This window comes from Onychomys torridus, chromosome 3, assembly GCF_903995425.1.
Source record: "Onychomys torridus chromosome 3, mOncTor1.1, whole genome shotgun sequence".
NCBI lineage: Eukaryota > Metazoa > Chordata > Mammalia > Rodentia > Cricetidae > Onychomys > Onychomys torridus.
This window is the reverse complement of record NC_050445.1, coordinates 23,562,137-23,577,863: the sequence shown is the minus strand read 5'-3', so window position 1 is coordinate 23,577,863 and position 15,727 is coordinate 23,562,137. Positions and strand designations below refer to the sequence as shown.

The 15,727-nt window shown below is 42.8% G+C and overlaps 1 protein-coding gene across 5 annotated transcripts in view; it reads right to left on the bottom strand.

Moving 5' to 3' along the window:
• Ezh2 (enhancer of zeste 2 polycomb repressive complex 2 subunit) overlaps positions 1–15,710 on the bottom strand; it is a 65,208-nt gene extending 49,498 nt beyond the window's left edge. For 2 of the 5 annotated variants that reach the window (XM_036182758.1, XM_036182757.1), the window contains exon 1: positions 15,569–15,708. The gene's annotated coding sequence lies outside the window, so the exon portion shown is untranslated. Of the gene's footprint in view, positions 1–15,568 lie in introns of all 5 variants that reach the window. The other 3 variants (XM_036182759.1, XM_036182761.1, XM_036182756.1) reach the window with 2 other exon arrangements.
• Between the last annotated feature and the right edge of the window lie 17 nt (positions 15,711–15,727).

Genomic DNA, 15,727 nt, shown 5'->3' with positions numbered 1-15,727 from the left:
TGACTGTGATATGCAAAAAAAAAAAAAAAAAAAAAAAAATAGATTATACACAACAACCATGACAGTCAGCTCAATGGTTAGACCAAGAAGCTCCAAAGTAATGCCCAAAGCCAATCTTGCCCCAAAAGGTTATGGTCATGGTGCAATCCACTACAGTTTTCTGAATCCTGAAAAAAAATCTTTATGTCCAGGATGTGTGTGCTCAGCAAATCAACAACATACACCAAAACCTGCAACACTTGCAGTCAGCACTGGCCAACAGAAAGGGCCCAGTTTTCCTCCACAGCAACACCCGACTGCCCATCACACAACCCAAACTTCAGAAGTTGAATAAGTGGAGCTATGAACTTCTACCTCATCCACCTTACTCCCTGACCTTTCACTCATCAACTACCACTTCAAGTACCTCGACAACTTCTTGGAGGGAAACACTTCCACAGCCAGGATGCAAGAAATACTTTCCAAACATTTGTCAAATCACAGAGTGTAGCAATTCTGAAAATATCTCTTCCGTTCTAAGAGACTGCTGGAACGTCTGCTGGACCTCACACCCAAGTTAATAATACACTTTGAGGTCACTTAAGACTGCTAGCCTACTGTGTACTCAAACTGTTTACCTGCCTTTAAGAGAACAAGGTAACACCCAGCCTTACTTACCTTGGATTTCCCATGCAATCAATTTTACAACCTAAGCTAATACATGGCTGGAATCTTAAGTTATGTCCTCTTCCGTGCCCCTGACCCAGAGTTATACATGTATGTCATTTCCTGAGGGCGGCAAATACAGAAGTTGAAAGCAGCTTCCTAAACTCTGCCATAAAGGTTGAAAGCTACTACTTGCAGTTACTGGTTGATAAGCAATGATGTTTGTTATCTGGGTCAGTTGGAGTCAGTGGCTTAATCCCTTGTAAAACTCTGTTAAAGATTTCTTTAAAGTATCCTATTCCTTCACCATGTGATGCTTTCTGTGCATTTCAATAAATAGAGAGTGAAGCTTTTCGTTAGGACAGATCTATACAGCTGATAGGACAGACACACAGCTCATACAACAGACACAGGGAGAGATTCACAAGACAGCCCTTCGGGCAGGTACAGATTCAGATTTATGCAAGAGACAGAAGACAGAAGACAACATGAAGTAGAATAACCACTCTCTTGGTTAACCAACTCGAAGAGGAAGTGCCTTTATTTCTTTCCTTAATGAGACATCAATACATTATTGACAACTCAAGACTTAATCCTGATGCATTATAATCCATACAGTGGAGCACGGGGTTTTTGTTTTGTTTTATACACTATAGAAAGAATGAAATTTATTTCTATTCCAGGCATGGTAGTACATACCTTTAATCTCAACATTCAGAAGGCAGAGGCAGAGGGATATCTCTGAGTTTCAGGCCAGCCTTATATAGCTAGACCCTGTCTCAAAACAAACAAACAAATTGCTTACAACAATGTATTGACTATAATGGTAATTAATTTTGATCGGTTTGAGCCTAGTTATAATGATTTGAAATTCAGCCCAAAACACAATTCTTTTCATACCAACTTAAGAATCAAAAAATCCACAGAAACAAAAAGTAAAAAAGTACTTTCCAAAGGTTGTGGACAAAAGATAAAAGTTCTAGCTGGGGCGGTGGTGGCGCATGCCTTTAATCCCAGCACTCAGGACAGAGGCAGGTGGATCTCTGTGAGTTCAAGGCCAGCCTGGTCTATAAAGAGAGTTCCAGGAAAGGTGCAAAGCTACAGAGAAACCCGAAAGATAAAAGTTCTAAAGATATGTTCCACATTTAACATTAAAGAATCATACACTTTAAAATAGTAAACATATGGGCTGGACAGACAGCTCAACTGTTAACAGTACTTACTGTTCTTACAAAGGGCCCAAGTTCAGTTCCCAACACGCAAGTCAGATGGCTCACAACTGCCTGGCACATAAGTAAGCACCGGGGCTATGATGCCTCTGGTCTCTGCAAGCACCATCACTTATGTATATATTCCTCACACAGACAGGCACATATATCTAATCAAAAATAATCTTTTTAAAAAATGGTAAACATGTCTATATTCCCAGCACTCAGTAGGCAGGGAGGTAGGAGAATCAGTCAATCTGAGGATACCTGGCCTACACAGTGAGTTCCAAGCCTGCCAGCCAGGGGTTATACAGTAAGACCCTATCTCAAAAGACAGACAAACAAAACAAATAAGGGCTAGAGAGATGGCTCATCGTTTAAGAATGCTCACTGCTGTTGCAGAAGACAGAAGTTCAGTTCCCAGCACACACATGGCAGCTCACAATCATCTGTAACTCCAGTTCCAGAGAACCATATGCTTCTTCTGACCTCTGCAGGCTCCTGCATCAATGGGATGCAGTACATACTGCCAGGCACAACACAGGCACGCAGAATTATGTAAATGTTTTAAAATACATTTCTCTCTAAAAACCAAAACTATAAACATGGTTTTGTTTTTGTTTTGTTTGTGGTACTGTGGATTAAACCCAGGATCCGTGTATACTAAGCACATATTTAATCACCAAACTATATCCGCAGCACTGCTCTGTGCTGTTTTTTAGCACATTAAAGAGTAGTGCTTCACTTAGGGATTTCATCTACAGTAGGCACTGTACAGGTTCAACAAAGAATTAGTTCTAGTGTTTACAAGCACATGGTTATACTCACATGTCTACAAACTAAATACATTTGAACTTCGCTACAGACTCTAACCTCAAACACTAGGAGGACCTCAGTGATGATTGATGGCAGCTCTCCCACTCCTTAAAGAACACCAACGACCTCACTTAGTTTTCGTTTGTTTGTTTCATTCCCAGGGTTTTTGTAATTTAAAACAGATAAACCGTTTAGTCTTGTTGACACTTGTTAACTCACTGAAGATAACTTGAAACGCTTTGCATAATAAGTTCGGTCCCTATGAATACACTTGACCACTAGGTAAACTTGCAGAATTGTCGGTTAGGTTCTTTATCCATCCATCCCTTGCCACTCCCCCCCCTTTTTTTTTTCTTGGCTGGGATTTCTAAAACATTCTGGCTTTAATCAACAGTCTAATGAGTACTTAAATGAAATTCTTGTAATAATAAAAAAACAAGTTAGCAAAATTCACTATGTGGTAGAGAATGGCCAAGTAAATCCCATTTGCTGGATCCCCCTTACAGACTCTACATTCAGGAAGAAGGGCAATATTTAAATAATGATTTGATCCTTTTTGCTGAAGCTGTCCAGATCCTCTTTTTCAACACACCCAAAAAGATGACACACTATGCCAAGAAGTGAGGTTGGGTCCTGGGCCCTAACAACTACTACAGCTTTGCCAGTCGGCAGAAGCCAGAAGACACTATCATCCTCTCCACTGAGAAGGCCAAACAGATCATGGAGTATGCCCAGCAGCTGGAGATGATTGTCTGAGCCTTGGCCAGGGCGGGTGGACATGGCTAATCCAACAAAGGAAGTATGGGCTGGCCTTCAGTAAAGACGGATTAACCTTTTATAGTCTCCCCAGTGGGATGGTGGGAAATACTTGCTCCTGGGGAATTTGGGAGTCGGCGGGCCTTTGGGCCTCGTGGGTGTGTGTTACCCAGGGATCACACTGCTCTGGGTTTTTAAGCATAGATGCCCAGTGGCCCACAGGAGAGCACAGACCCAGATGAGGGACTCTTCTAGCCAGCTGTGGATGCATCATGGTGCTGGGCCAGGGGACTAGATTTTTTTTCAGTGAAGCACCATTTCTCAATTTTTAAAAGATGTTGGATATGGATTAAAGAACTTTTTTTTTTTTTTGGTCTGTTAATCCAAAGCAAACTTTATTCTATCACCACAGGGTACCAAAACTTCTAGCTAGCTAGGGCCACAGACCAGTCAGGATTTAGCACTGTGACCTTAAGATGAGGCCACACGCTTCTTTTTTTTTTTTTAATCTTATTTTATTATATATACACACACACACACACACACACACACACACACACACATATATATATATATACACATATGATCTTTATTGACAGATAATTCACATAGTATACAATTTTCCTGTTTGCACAATTTGATAGACTTTAGTCCAGCATCCTCATAGGCCCATGACACCATCACCACTTCCTGTTCACTGTCTTCAATTTCTTTCTTTCCCTTTTTTTTTGAATGCCGAATGCTGTTTATTGAAGGAGGGAGAAGGCCTTAAATACAGGCTTACAGCACAATGGGAGAACCCCGGAGGGCAGAAGTTAGCTTCCGATGTTTTACAATTGATTAAAGAACTTTTTAAATGAAAAAAATAAATGTACAACGATTTGAGTTTCTGCTACGGAAAAGAGCTCACAAGTTTGCAGGGTTCTGGCCAATATAAACCTGTCCTATCTCTCCTTAGTACCTCCATGTACAAAGCCCCTTTCCACGTATTGCCATAAAGATGAACTTTTTTTTTTTTTTGAGCTGAGGACCGACCCCAGCCAGGGCCTTCCGCTTGCTAGGCAAGTGCTCTACCACTGAGCTAAATCCCCAACCCAAAGAGGAACTTTTTAAGTGAGAGGCCTGCAAGTGAGAAAAATGGAGCAACACATGTCTCTGAAGTGAAGAGCCTTCTAATGCCCCTGAGATATGGGAAGTATTTTGAACCACAGGCTATACAGCATCTTGACATGTTAAAATAGTAAGATAATCCAGAAAAAAAGCAAATGATTATCTCATGGCAATCTTTCCATTCCTTATCTTTTTGTTTGTTTGTTTGTTTGTTTTTTCCAGACAGGGTTTCTCTTGTGTCCTGGAACTCCCTCTATAGAATAGACCAGACTGGCCTCAGACTCAGAGATCTGCCAGCGTCTGCCTCCCTGGAGGCAGTGCTGGGATTAGGTGTGTGCTTGGCTTCCTCGGGTATCCTCATAGGAGCTGTATTTCCTATAAACAAGTATGAAGACTTGACATGCTGAATGACTGACTGACTGATGGAGATAAATAATGTTTATTCTGTACATTACCCAGAATGCTAGCTTTACAAGTTTCTTACTTGAACCTGCAGCCATGGCAAAATTAAGCTCAACAACGGTGTGACCACCTACAGAGGTAGCTCCATTACACAAGAAGGAAGGGGCAATACATTTTTTTTTCTTTTCTTTTCTTTTCTTTTTTGAGACAGGGTTTCTCAGAGTAGTTTTGGTGACTGTCCTGGATCTTGCTCTGTAGACCAGGCTGGCCTCAAACTCACAGAGATCCACCTGCCTCTGCCTCCCAGGTGCTAGGATTAAAGGCATGTGCCACCACTGCCCAGCGGGCAATGCATTTCTTACAGAAAGCTAAATATTTTGGTGGGACATAATTAGGTGTTGCAAAGAACAGGCTGATATTTTACAGAACAAAAACAGTATAACACAATCAAATATTTGAGAATGAAATTTAAACATGTATGTATGTGCACTTTGTGTGTGAAATGCCTGCAGAGACCAGAGAGTGTATTGGATCCCCTAGGACTGGACTTACTGATTGCTCTTAGCTGCCATGTGGGTGCTGGGAATTGAACCAGGTCCTCGGGAGGGGCAGCCAGTGCCCTCAACTGTTGAAGCATCTCTAACCCAGCCCGACAACCATCATTTAAAGACTACCAACAGCAAAGTCAGTGAGGCCTGGGGCCACTGTAGCCCCTGTGCAGTTTCCCCTGGAACTGAAACTGCCAACATAAATGGCTCAAGCACCCTGGGAAAGCTTGGCAGTCTCTTACGAAGTGAAATCAGTATTTACCACATGATACTTTACTTAATAGCCAAAAACTAAAGAGTCCCATTTATCCATCAATAAACCAGGGGGAAAAAAAAAAACTAGAAAATCCATATAATGGAACGCTCTAAGTTTTAATAACTATATACATCAAAACATGCTGGATGAAAGCAGCCAGTCACAAAAGAGCACAGCCTATCTATTCTACTCATGTGAATTCCTGGGCAGGAGAAATCTGATCAGCAGTTGAGGGTTATGAGATAGGTGGCGGCAGTGTTGCACTGTGAATGAGGTGGTAGTGCCGGGGTATGCATTTGCCCAAACCCCTCAAACTATACCTTCCACACCCAGGCCTGGAATCTAAATCACAGTTCAGTAAATTGTTGCTGTTAACTGAAAACTGAATGCCTTTCTAGGAAGCCATGTGACAATGCTAAAAGCTTGGAATGTGCACCACCTCAAAAAGGAAGCTCTCCTTCAAGTGTTCAAAAGACACCTGGGGGGAGGGGCGCCAAGACGGCTCATCCAGTAAGGCTCCTGCTGCATACACCTGGCAACCTGAGTCCAAAACCCACACAAAGGTGGATGGAGAAAACTGGCGGTTTAAGTTATTCTCTGAGCTACACACACACACACACACACCATGACATACACAGGTTTGTTTTTTTTTAAATAAAGACAAAAGATTGTAGTGGGTAGCCATTCCAGCTTTGATCTGGAAGTTCCAACCCCCCACTGAGGCTTTGGTAACTGTCACGCCTAGGCGGGACTGAGAGAGGACGCTGAAGACCCAGGATCCAGATGGGCGCGCTCTCTTGGTTCCTGGACCCTGGACACTGGCAGTAGACTGAGCAGAGTTCTCCAGAGAACACCGCCAGACTGCGCCACACCTTTCCCAGACCCTGCAACCTACCCCTTCACTTGTGAGTTATCCCACAAAATAAACCTCCCTTTTAACTATGTGGAGTGACTTTAATAATTTCACCAATAAAAGATATATAAGGGTGATCACTTCATTTGGAGTTCATCAGAGAAAAAGAGGACAGGATTAGTGAGTCACATTTATAAGCCCACCCCACTTTACAAAGACAGTATGTGCTAATAAGGGCAACTATTTTTCCTCCTCAGAGCTACACTGGTAATTCTTTTGGGGTTGGCAGAGGACACGGCAGTCTCCCTCACATACTTTTTCTTGAGGGGCAGCAATGTTTACAGCTTTTTAAATGTTACTGTTCTTAGTTTGCAGACCTGACATAAAACAACGTGAGACTGGGGTGTAGCTGTGGGGTGTAGACAGCAGCAGCAAACAGGAAGTTATCAGGTTGGATTCCCTATGCTGCCCTAAGCAAACAGTAGTGGAGGGAGATCAGAACTTTAAATCAAAATCCAATGTCCAAATGCCCAAGTTCATCTTTCTCTAGCCTCACTAGCTCTTTCCAGCTCTTGTCATTATTTTCTACATAAAATAAAGTAGCTGGGCATGTTGGCAAATAACTCTAGTCCCAGCACTTGGATCTGAGTTCAAAGGTGGCTAGCCTGAGCTACATGAGACTCTCTCTCTCAAAACAATGAAAATGGAGCTCATGAGAGGCTCCATCCCTAGCTGAGGAGCTATTGGAAATTAATGGTTACTAAAGAAAGGTTTCTTCAGTTGTGTAGATACTGGTTAAGTTGTCCATGCTCCAGTAAATCCCGTGTGTGTGTGTGTGTGTGTGTGTGTGTGTGTGTGTGTGTGTGTGTGTTATTGTCAAATAATAAAATACCTTTAAAAATAGATGAGGGGCTAGAGAGATGGCTCAGTGGCTCAGAGCATGAACAATTCCTGCAGAGGACTGGAAGGACCTGAGTCTGGTTCCTAGCAGCCTAAAACTCCAGCCCAGGAGAATTCACCTCTGGTCTCCTCCAGCACTCATGTGCACATATCCACACACAATTACACGCACAACTAAAAATAATAAAAAAAATTTAAACAAATAAAATAGCGATTGCTGTTTATATTTAGAAGATGTTTGGAGGCTGGAAAGGCTCAGAGATGAAGAATGAATGTATCCTGATCTTGCAAAGGCCTGAATTCAGTTCCCAGCAATCAAGTCTGGCAGCTCCCAACCACCTGAAACATCATGTGGGCTCCAGGAATCAAACTCAGGTTGTCACACTTGACAGCAAGCACCTTTACCCACTGAGTCACTTCACTGACACTGCTATTGTTTTGAGATAGGGTCTCACTATTTTGCCCAGGCTGGTCTTAAAATCAAGAACAAGAGATTCTCTTACCTCAGCTTTCCATACATACCACAAAGCCTAGCTATCCCATATTCTTCTGATCATCTCTGCATTACTTATGATACCCAATATAATACAAACACTACGTATACAGCTGTTACACTGTGTTACTTAGAGAAAAGTAGCAAGAAAACATGGCTGTGACATATTCAACACAAATTACTTCTGGTAGTATTTTCAAGCAGATAATTGAATCTAGATCCAGAAGGCTGACTAAATATATTCAATATACTGTTAAACTAGCTTTGACCCTTCCATAGTTCGGAACAAACACTCTACCCACTAACCAGTAGCTCATTTACCTATCTTCTCAGCACTGATGACCTCTCCTCAGTCTCTAAGAAGTGGCCTAGTCTAGCTACCTCCTATAAATGGGATCATTTGGGTTTTGTTTTCTATAAAAGTTGTTAAAGGGATTCAGCAGTTAAGAAAGAGCATGAACAACCCAAGTTCTGTACCCAAGTTCAATTCCCAACACCAACATCAGGCAGCTCACAACTGCCTGAGCTCCAGTTCCAGGGGAATCCAACATCTCTGGCTACTGGGGTCACCTGCATTCACGTGCACATCACATACCCACACAAACACATAATTAAAAATAACAAAAATAAATCCTTTTTGAAAGGGCTTTTAAAAGTTTTTGAGGGTTTTTTTATTTTCCTTTAATTACAGTTTTTAGATGTGTGTGTGTGTGTGTGTGTGTGTGTGTGTGTGTGTGTGTGTGTACATATTATGTGTATAGGCATCTGCATTCACACAGTACATACGTAAAGGTCATAGAACAGCTTAGGGGAGCTGATTCTCTCCTTCTGCCACATGGGTCCCTGAGATGGCTGTAGAGCCTGTACAGCCATTAAGCCATCTTACCATAAGCCCTATTCTGTTTTGAAAACGAGTTCTTACACAGCTAAAGTTGAGAATTGCCTTGAATTTATGATCCACCTGCCCTCATTTTCTAAAATTAAAGGCAAGAACTATACAGCTGGTTTTATGTAGTGCTAGGGTCCAACCCAGTTCCATGCATGCTAGGCAAGCATTCTACCTAATGAGTACATATTCAGCCTTGTAAAAAAGTTAATTCAAGAGGGTTATAAAGGTCGCTCAGTCAATAAAATGCTTGCCATGCAAGCATAAGGACCTAGGTCCAGATCCCCAGCACCCACACTAAACAAAACAAAATAAAACAAAAAAGCTTGGATTTGGCAATAAATGACTGTGACCCCTACACTAAAAGACAGTCTAGCTCAATCAGTGAACTCCATATAATGTAATGTTTAAAAGACTTGTCTCTTGAGTCAGGCGGTGGTGGCCCATGCCTTTAATCCCAGCACTTGGGAGGCAGAGGCAGGCAGATCTCTGTGAGTTTTAGGCCAGCCTGGCCTAAAAAAGACTGTCTCTTTCAAGTAAGATATCTTATCCAAAAATAAGATGAAAAAATAACCGAGAAAGACATCTGATGTCAACCTCTGGGCTCTACAAATATCCACAATTACAATACACCCACACATAGAAAGTTGTCTCAAGGCTGGTATAGTGGTACATGCCTACAAATCCTAGCATTCAGGAGGAAGAAGCATGAAGATCATCCAAAGTTTGAGACCAGTCTGGCTGATATAGCCAAGTTTCAGGCCAGCAAGGTCTCTAGTGTGAAATCCTGTCTCAAAAAGATCCTTCTCACGCCTCATCCAGACATGCAGTCACCCTTGCAGCTCGCAGTCACCCTTGCAGCTCATCTAGGTCCTGCACCTCTTGCACCAGGGCCTAGTGGGATAAGCACAGGTCTCAGCATTCACTGAAGGAGCTTCTCTTGGCAACAGACAGAAAATATTACAGAAAAACCACACCACGTCAAAGTACAGAAATGAAGCAATCCTATGGTGCCCAGCCTCAGATGACACATTGACAGTACAGCTTCTGCACCCAGGGGACAGGGATGCTTCAGAAGAGGGGGCAGGAAGACTCTAAGAGCTAGAAGACCAGGAAGTCTGCTGTGAGACTGTCTCCTAGAAGTGACGAGGAAGCATCTTCACCTGTGATATCTCAACAGTACAACTGCCTAAATGAGACCTGAAGAAGTACACCACCAATAGACATATTAACATAGAAGAGGAAATCTTATGGGGCCCCACCCCTGAAGAGTTCTAAATTACTACAGGCAACTGGAGAATGCTGGATAGGAGAAAGTCTTCCCCAGGGAAGAGCACCCTAATTGGTTATCCAAAACCAAATGAAATCACACAAATAACACTCAATGGACTGAGCGGGCTGTAGTTGTATGTTCAGGTAAATGTAAATACACACACAAACACGCACACACACACACACCCTAATGACAAAGAAAGTGACCATGAGCAAGAGCAAGGAGGCGTACATGGGAGGAACTAGAGGGGGAAAGAGGAAAGGGAAAATGATGTAATTACTTGTTTATTTTTAAATCTTTTTTTTTTTTTTTTTTTTTTGGTTTTGTTTTTTGTTTTTTCCAGACAGGGTTTCTCTGTGTAACAGACCTAGCTACCCTGGAATTCAGTTTGTAAACCAGGATGGCCTTTAACTCAGAGATCCACCTGCCTCTGCCTCCAAGTGATGGGATTAAAGACATGTGCCAACACACCCAGCTTATATTTTTAAGAATTAAAAATAAATAAATAAATAAATAAATAAATAAATAAATATGAGCCGAAGAGATGGCTTAGCAATTAAGAGAGCTTTCTGCTGTTCCAGAGGACCTGAGTCTGTTTCCAATACCCACATGGCAACTCGTAAAGCCATCTCTAACTCCAGGGCCAGGAGGAAGGCCCTCTTCTAGCCTCCATGGGTTCCAGGCAGAAGCATGGTACACATATATACATGCAAATAAACACTCAAGCACATAAAATAAAAATAAATACATCTTAAAAGTAAACAAAAAGTTGTTTCTGGCTTATTTCACTTAGCAGAAGGTCCTCAAAGTCCATGTAAGGTTTTATAGCATGTATCAGAATTTCATTCCTTTTATGTCAGAATATCTTACTGTATGTATGCTTTCACTGTATTTTGTCTGGTCATCTGCTGATAAATGAGTTAAAAATAAAGTAACACGTCACTACTATTTTTAAGAAATACGGCAATAGTAAACCCTTTAATATCACAGTCACAAATGCCTTAATGACAGAGATACATTTGTAACACTTGGAGTGTACTTATATAAACTAAATAGCTACAATGTCATTAAACAATCTTGTAGTGTTTTGCTCATATAATGGTAAACAATATTCTTGTAGTATTATACTCATATACATGGTAAACAATAATCTTATAGTACTATGCTCATATACATGGTATCACTGACCAAAACTTCATTACACAGTACCTGAGTTCATTATGCAGAAATTCCTCTTTTCACTTCATTTCTGGCATACTTTTGTGTCACAGAGGTATATCCTGCTATAGTATGGAACTATGTAACCATTTTAGAAATTTATTAGCTACTTGAGTTGAAGAGATGGCTCATCAGTTCTGAGTGCTTGCTACACAATCATGAGGACCTGCATTCTGATCCATCACCACCCAGATAAAAGCCAGGCATCTCTGTGACTCCAGCACCAATGGATTGGAAATTCAATTCTGGCACACACACACACACACACACACACACACACACACACACACACACACACACACACACTCATGTACTCACACAAGCAAAGAAATTAATTTTTAAATGTTTAGGGGTGTGTGTGTGTGTGTGTGTGTGTGTGTGTGTGTTATGGTGTGATGGTCAAAGGACAACTAACAAAACAGTTCTATCCACCATGTTGGTCCAGGATGAAGCAAACTCAGATCATCAGACTCAGCTGCAGGCAATGAGCTATCTTGACAGCCCAACAAAATTTTTAAAAAGAAAACACATGTATGAGTTCTAACTTCTGTAACTCCTGAGAAGGAATGAAGAGCAGGTTGCAGAGCTGCCCAGCAGTATATAGGAGCATAAAAGAATGGGAAGAATAATCCAATCAGTGACATAATCACACGGGCACTGCTTCCTTCAGTTTTAGCTTCAAAAGCTACCTGAAACTATCACAGTAAAGAACGTATTAATTCCAACGATATCTTTCAATTAAAAGACCTGCCACCTTCAAGCACAGCACAGTGACACATATAAGCTTAGCTACTCAGGAGGCTAAGGCAGGAAGATCATTGACAAGCAATAGTTTGAGGCCATTCTGAACAACACAGCAAGATCCATCTCAAAAAAAGAAAAAAAGAAAAAAAGAAAAGCAGAGCACGGTGGTACACATTTATCAACTCGGCACTCAAGAGGCTGAAGCAGGAGGACCTCAAATTCTAGGTTAGCCACAGCTACAAATCAAGACCTGATCTCAAAGAAAGAAAAGTGAGGCATGGTGGCATGTGCCTATAACCCCAACACTCAAAGGCCAAATTATTTCACTCTATCTTTCCTATCTCCTTAATTCATTTGATTATTAAAATCCCTAGTCTTTGGAAACTACTAACCTAGGTATTAGGCATACAACAACACTAGGAGAGAACCTCTGTCCTAAGGCACTTACACAGTGTGACGCATAAACAAGCGAACAATTTGATACATGTTATAATAAAAGCATGAATAAAACCCTGAGAGAACGACATCAGTGTGCCTGGGAAGCCGGGCAGTGGTGGTGCATGCCTTTCATCCCAGCACTTGGGAGGCAGAGGCAGGCAGATCTCTAGTCTACAAAGAGCTCCAGGACAGCCAGGACTGTTATATGGAGGAAAAAAAAAAAAAAAAAAAAGGGGGGGGGGGGAGGCTAGGAACTCTGGGATGGCCTCTCCAAAATAAAGCACACAATCTGATGGACCTTTCCCCTGATGTAATAATGTATTGTTCCTTTCTACCCATGCTCCACTATAACGATTTCAACAACCCATAACTGCAATGTGATTCACAGAAAAACTCTTCACTGTCTATACTGACAAAGACTTCAAAGCTAATCTATAAACCATTTCTAATTAGCCCATATTTCATTGTATCAGCAGAGGAATTTTCCTTGTTGGTTTTTAAAAAAGCAAATCAACTTTCTTCTTTATTATTTAAGGGCTAATAATGAAATTTAAACTTCTTGAGCACACAACCTCAAAGTATGAAAGAATTTGGGGTTTGGGAAAATTTTGTGATTTGGGAAATCTACCTAAAACCTTTAAATGGCAAACACTAAGATAATGGTTACATGTATCCATGCAAGAGAAAAATCAGTATCAAAAAGAACCCTTCTAACTACATGAAATCAACAAGTGGCTTTCTTTTCTATAACTATGTAGACTGCCTAAACACACTCTCAATCCTACCAAAACATAAAGGCAAAAATCCTAACCAATTTCTCAATGAGTTTTTAAGAAATATCTGTGGCAAGTACAAGACAGCAAATGTCAACTACAGAACAAATCAATGTTCAGGCAAAGTGGAAATTTTAATTCAAACACACAAGTTTCTACCAAAATTCTACACAACCAGCTCACACCATAATGAATGAGATTATCAGTAGGATTTTAATGTAAATAGAAACATTATTTTACAGTTTCAACACTTAAAGCAGCACCTGGTATGTCTGTTCTGGGATGCTCCGCTCTACAAAGCAGAAGCAATGGAGATTCGGCACTGCATTTCTTTGTCTCCATTTGTATGAAGCTGTAAGTTAGCAGACACACTAGGTTTTCATCAGATAAAACCACGCAATAAGAAGAGCCTGTGCTTTTTTTTTTCTTTGTTTTTTAATAAAGAAATACATTCAAGTCCCATCAAAATAAGAATTTAGGATGCAATTTTCCTAAGTGTTTCTAGGACTTTAAATATCTCATCCTCTAACACAACTCGAAAGAGAAAAGGAAGGATTCTTTTCATTTAAGACCAGAATCCAATCCTTTTCCAACTTGCGAGAACAAGAACAGGAAATTAAATTATAACCTAAATATTTCCATGTTCTTGCCAATAAAAGTATGAATAATTACTTAGAATCATACTGCTTTGTATTTTATTTCTAAATAGGAATTCACTGCTAATGTTCATTAGTGAAAGGTAATAAAAAAAATAAATTTTAAAATCGCCAGAAATAAAACTACATTCAACTGTGACAGCATTAGTATTTTAAGATATTTTTCAAATGTTTTATGTGACATTAAACTCCATAAATTCATAAATTAAATTGATAACGATTTTCTTGAAACTGAGAAAGTGTTGTTGTAAAGTATTTTAAATATCAAAGACAGACTTTTATGTCAAATGAATTTAGATTCTACCAGCTCCTATGTGATAAACAAAGGAAGTTTCATTGAATTGTGACCAGAATACATTCGAATTTCTTAGGCAACAAACGTCTTTTCTGACTCACCACAGCTATTGTTCAAGGAAAACATGACCCACTAAGAAGAAACTGTCAACTCTACAGTCTAAACCCACATTTCTCGTGAGCATTTTATTTCGACCATCTCGTTCAATCATCTCTCCCACATGCAACCCCTGGAGATTTGGGGAATAATCGCTGAGTAAATGACAGTTGATTTCGTTAGCACCTGTCGCCATTCTCAGACGAACACAAGTTGGCCAAAACAGCCCGTTTGGTTTTTTTTTAAGATTACGATTCTTTAGAAAGTGGAACTCACAAGGCTTTCACCAAGTTTTCCGAAAGCCCGTGCTTTCTCAATTCCTCCCGTTTTCAAAAAGTAGCCCTGCGGCATAGATCTGGTGCGTGCAGGGGGGTGGGGGGAGGATGTACAATGAAGTGAGAAGTCGGCAGAAAGCCCTCCACGCCAACACAAGCGGGAGACCGGAGCACAGCTCGACTTTTCCATCCAACTTAGCACAAAGCCCGGCGAGGACACCGGCTGCCCCAGGCGGTGGGACACTCCCGGCTCTCGGGGAAATGTCAGCCACGGGGCTAAGGGAGTTCCCTCCTGGCGCACGCAGTCCCGAAGCAGCAGGGCCGGGCGCTAGTCGGTCGCCCCGCAGCCAGGGCCAGGCAGGGACGAGCCCTGCCCACTCGCGCTCGCGCCTCCCCACGCCCCCACCCGCGCGGCGGGAGCCCCGAGTGTCGCGTCCTCCCCTCCCCTTCCGAGACACAGTCTGTCCTTTGTCTGAGTACGGACTCTCGGCTCGGTCCCACCAACTTGTGTGTAGGTCCCGTCCCACCCGGGCGCTCGCGCCGCCCCGCCACACAAAGGAGGCTTGAGGCTCGGAGCTGCCGGCCCCGATCGGCCACAGGAACGCCCCCAGCCCCAGCCCGGCGGGATCAGGCTCCCGGACAGAAGCCCCCCCCACCGGCCCCCACCCGCCCGCACCTCCGGGGATCCACACAGCCCACTCGTGGGACCGCGCGGACCGACCCGCACCTCGCGACCCCCCCCCCCCAGAAAGGTCTCCCGTCGCCCCCCCCCCCTCCGCGCCTACAAAAGCGGCGCCCGGGTGAGCCCCGCTTGGGCGATGCCGGAGACTGGCCGGGGACCCGCGCGGAGGTCCCGCGGCCGCCGCCGCCGCCGCCCCGGGGCGCGTTCCAGCTCCCGGACTGCCGACCGCCGATCGCCAGCGCTACCTTCGCCCCGCGCGCCAGCCCGCGCCTCTCCCGCGCGCCGCCCCCACGCGCCGCCGCCGCCGCCGCCGCCACCACCGCCGCCGCCGGGACTCCACTGCCTTCGATGTCCCACTGGGTGTCAGACGCGACCGGACCGAGCGCCAAACGCGGCAGCCCAAT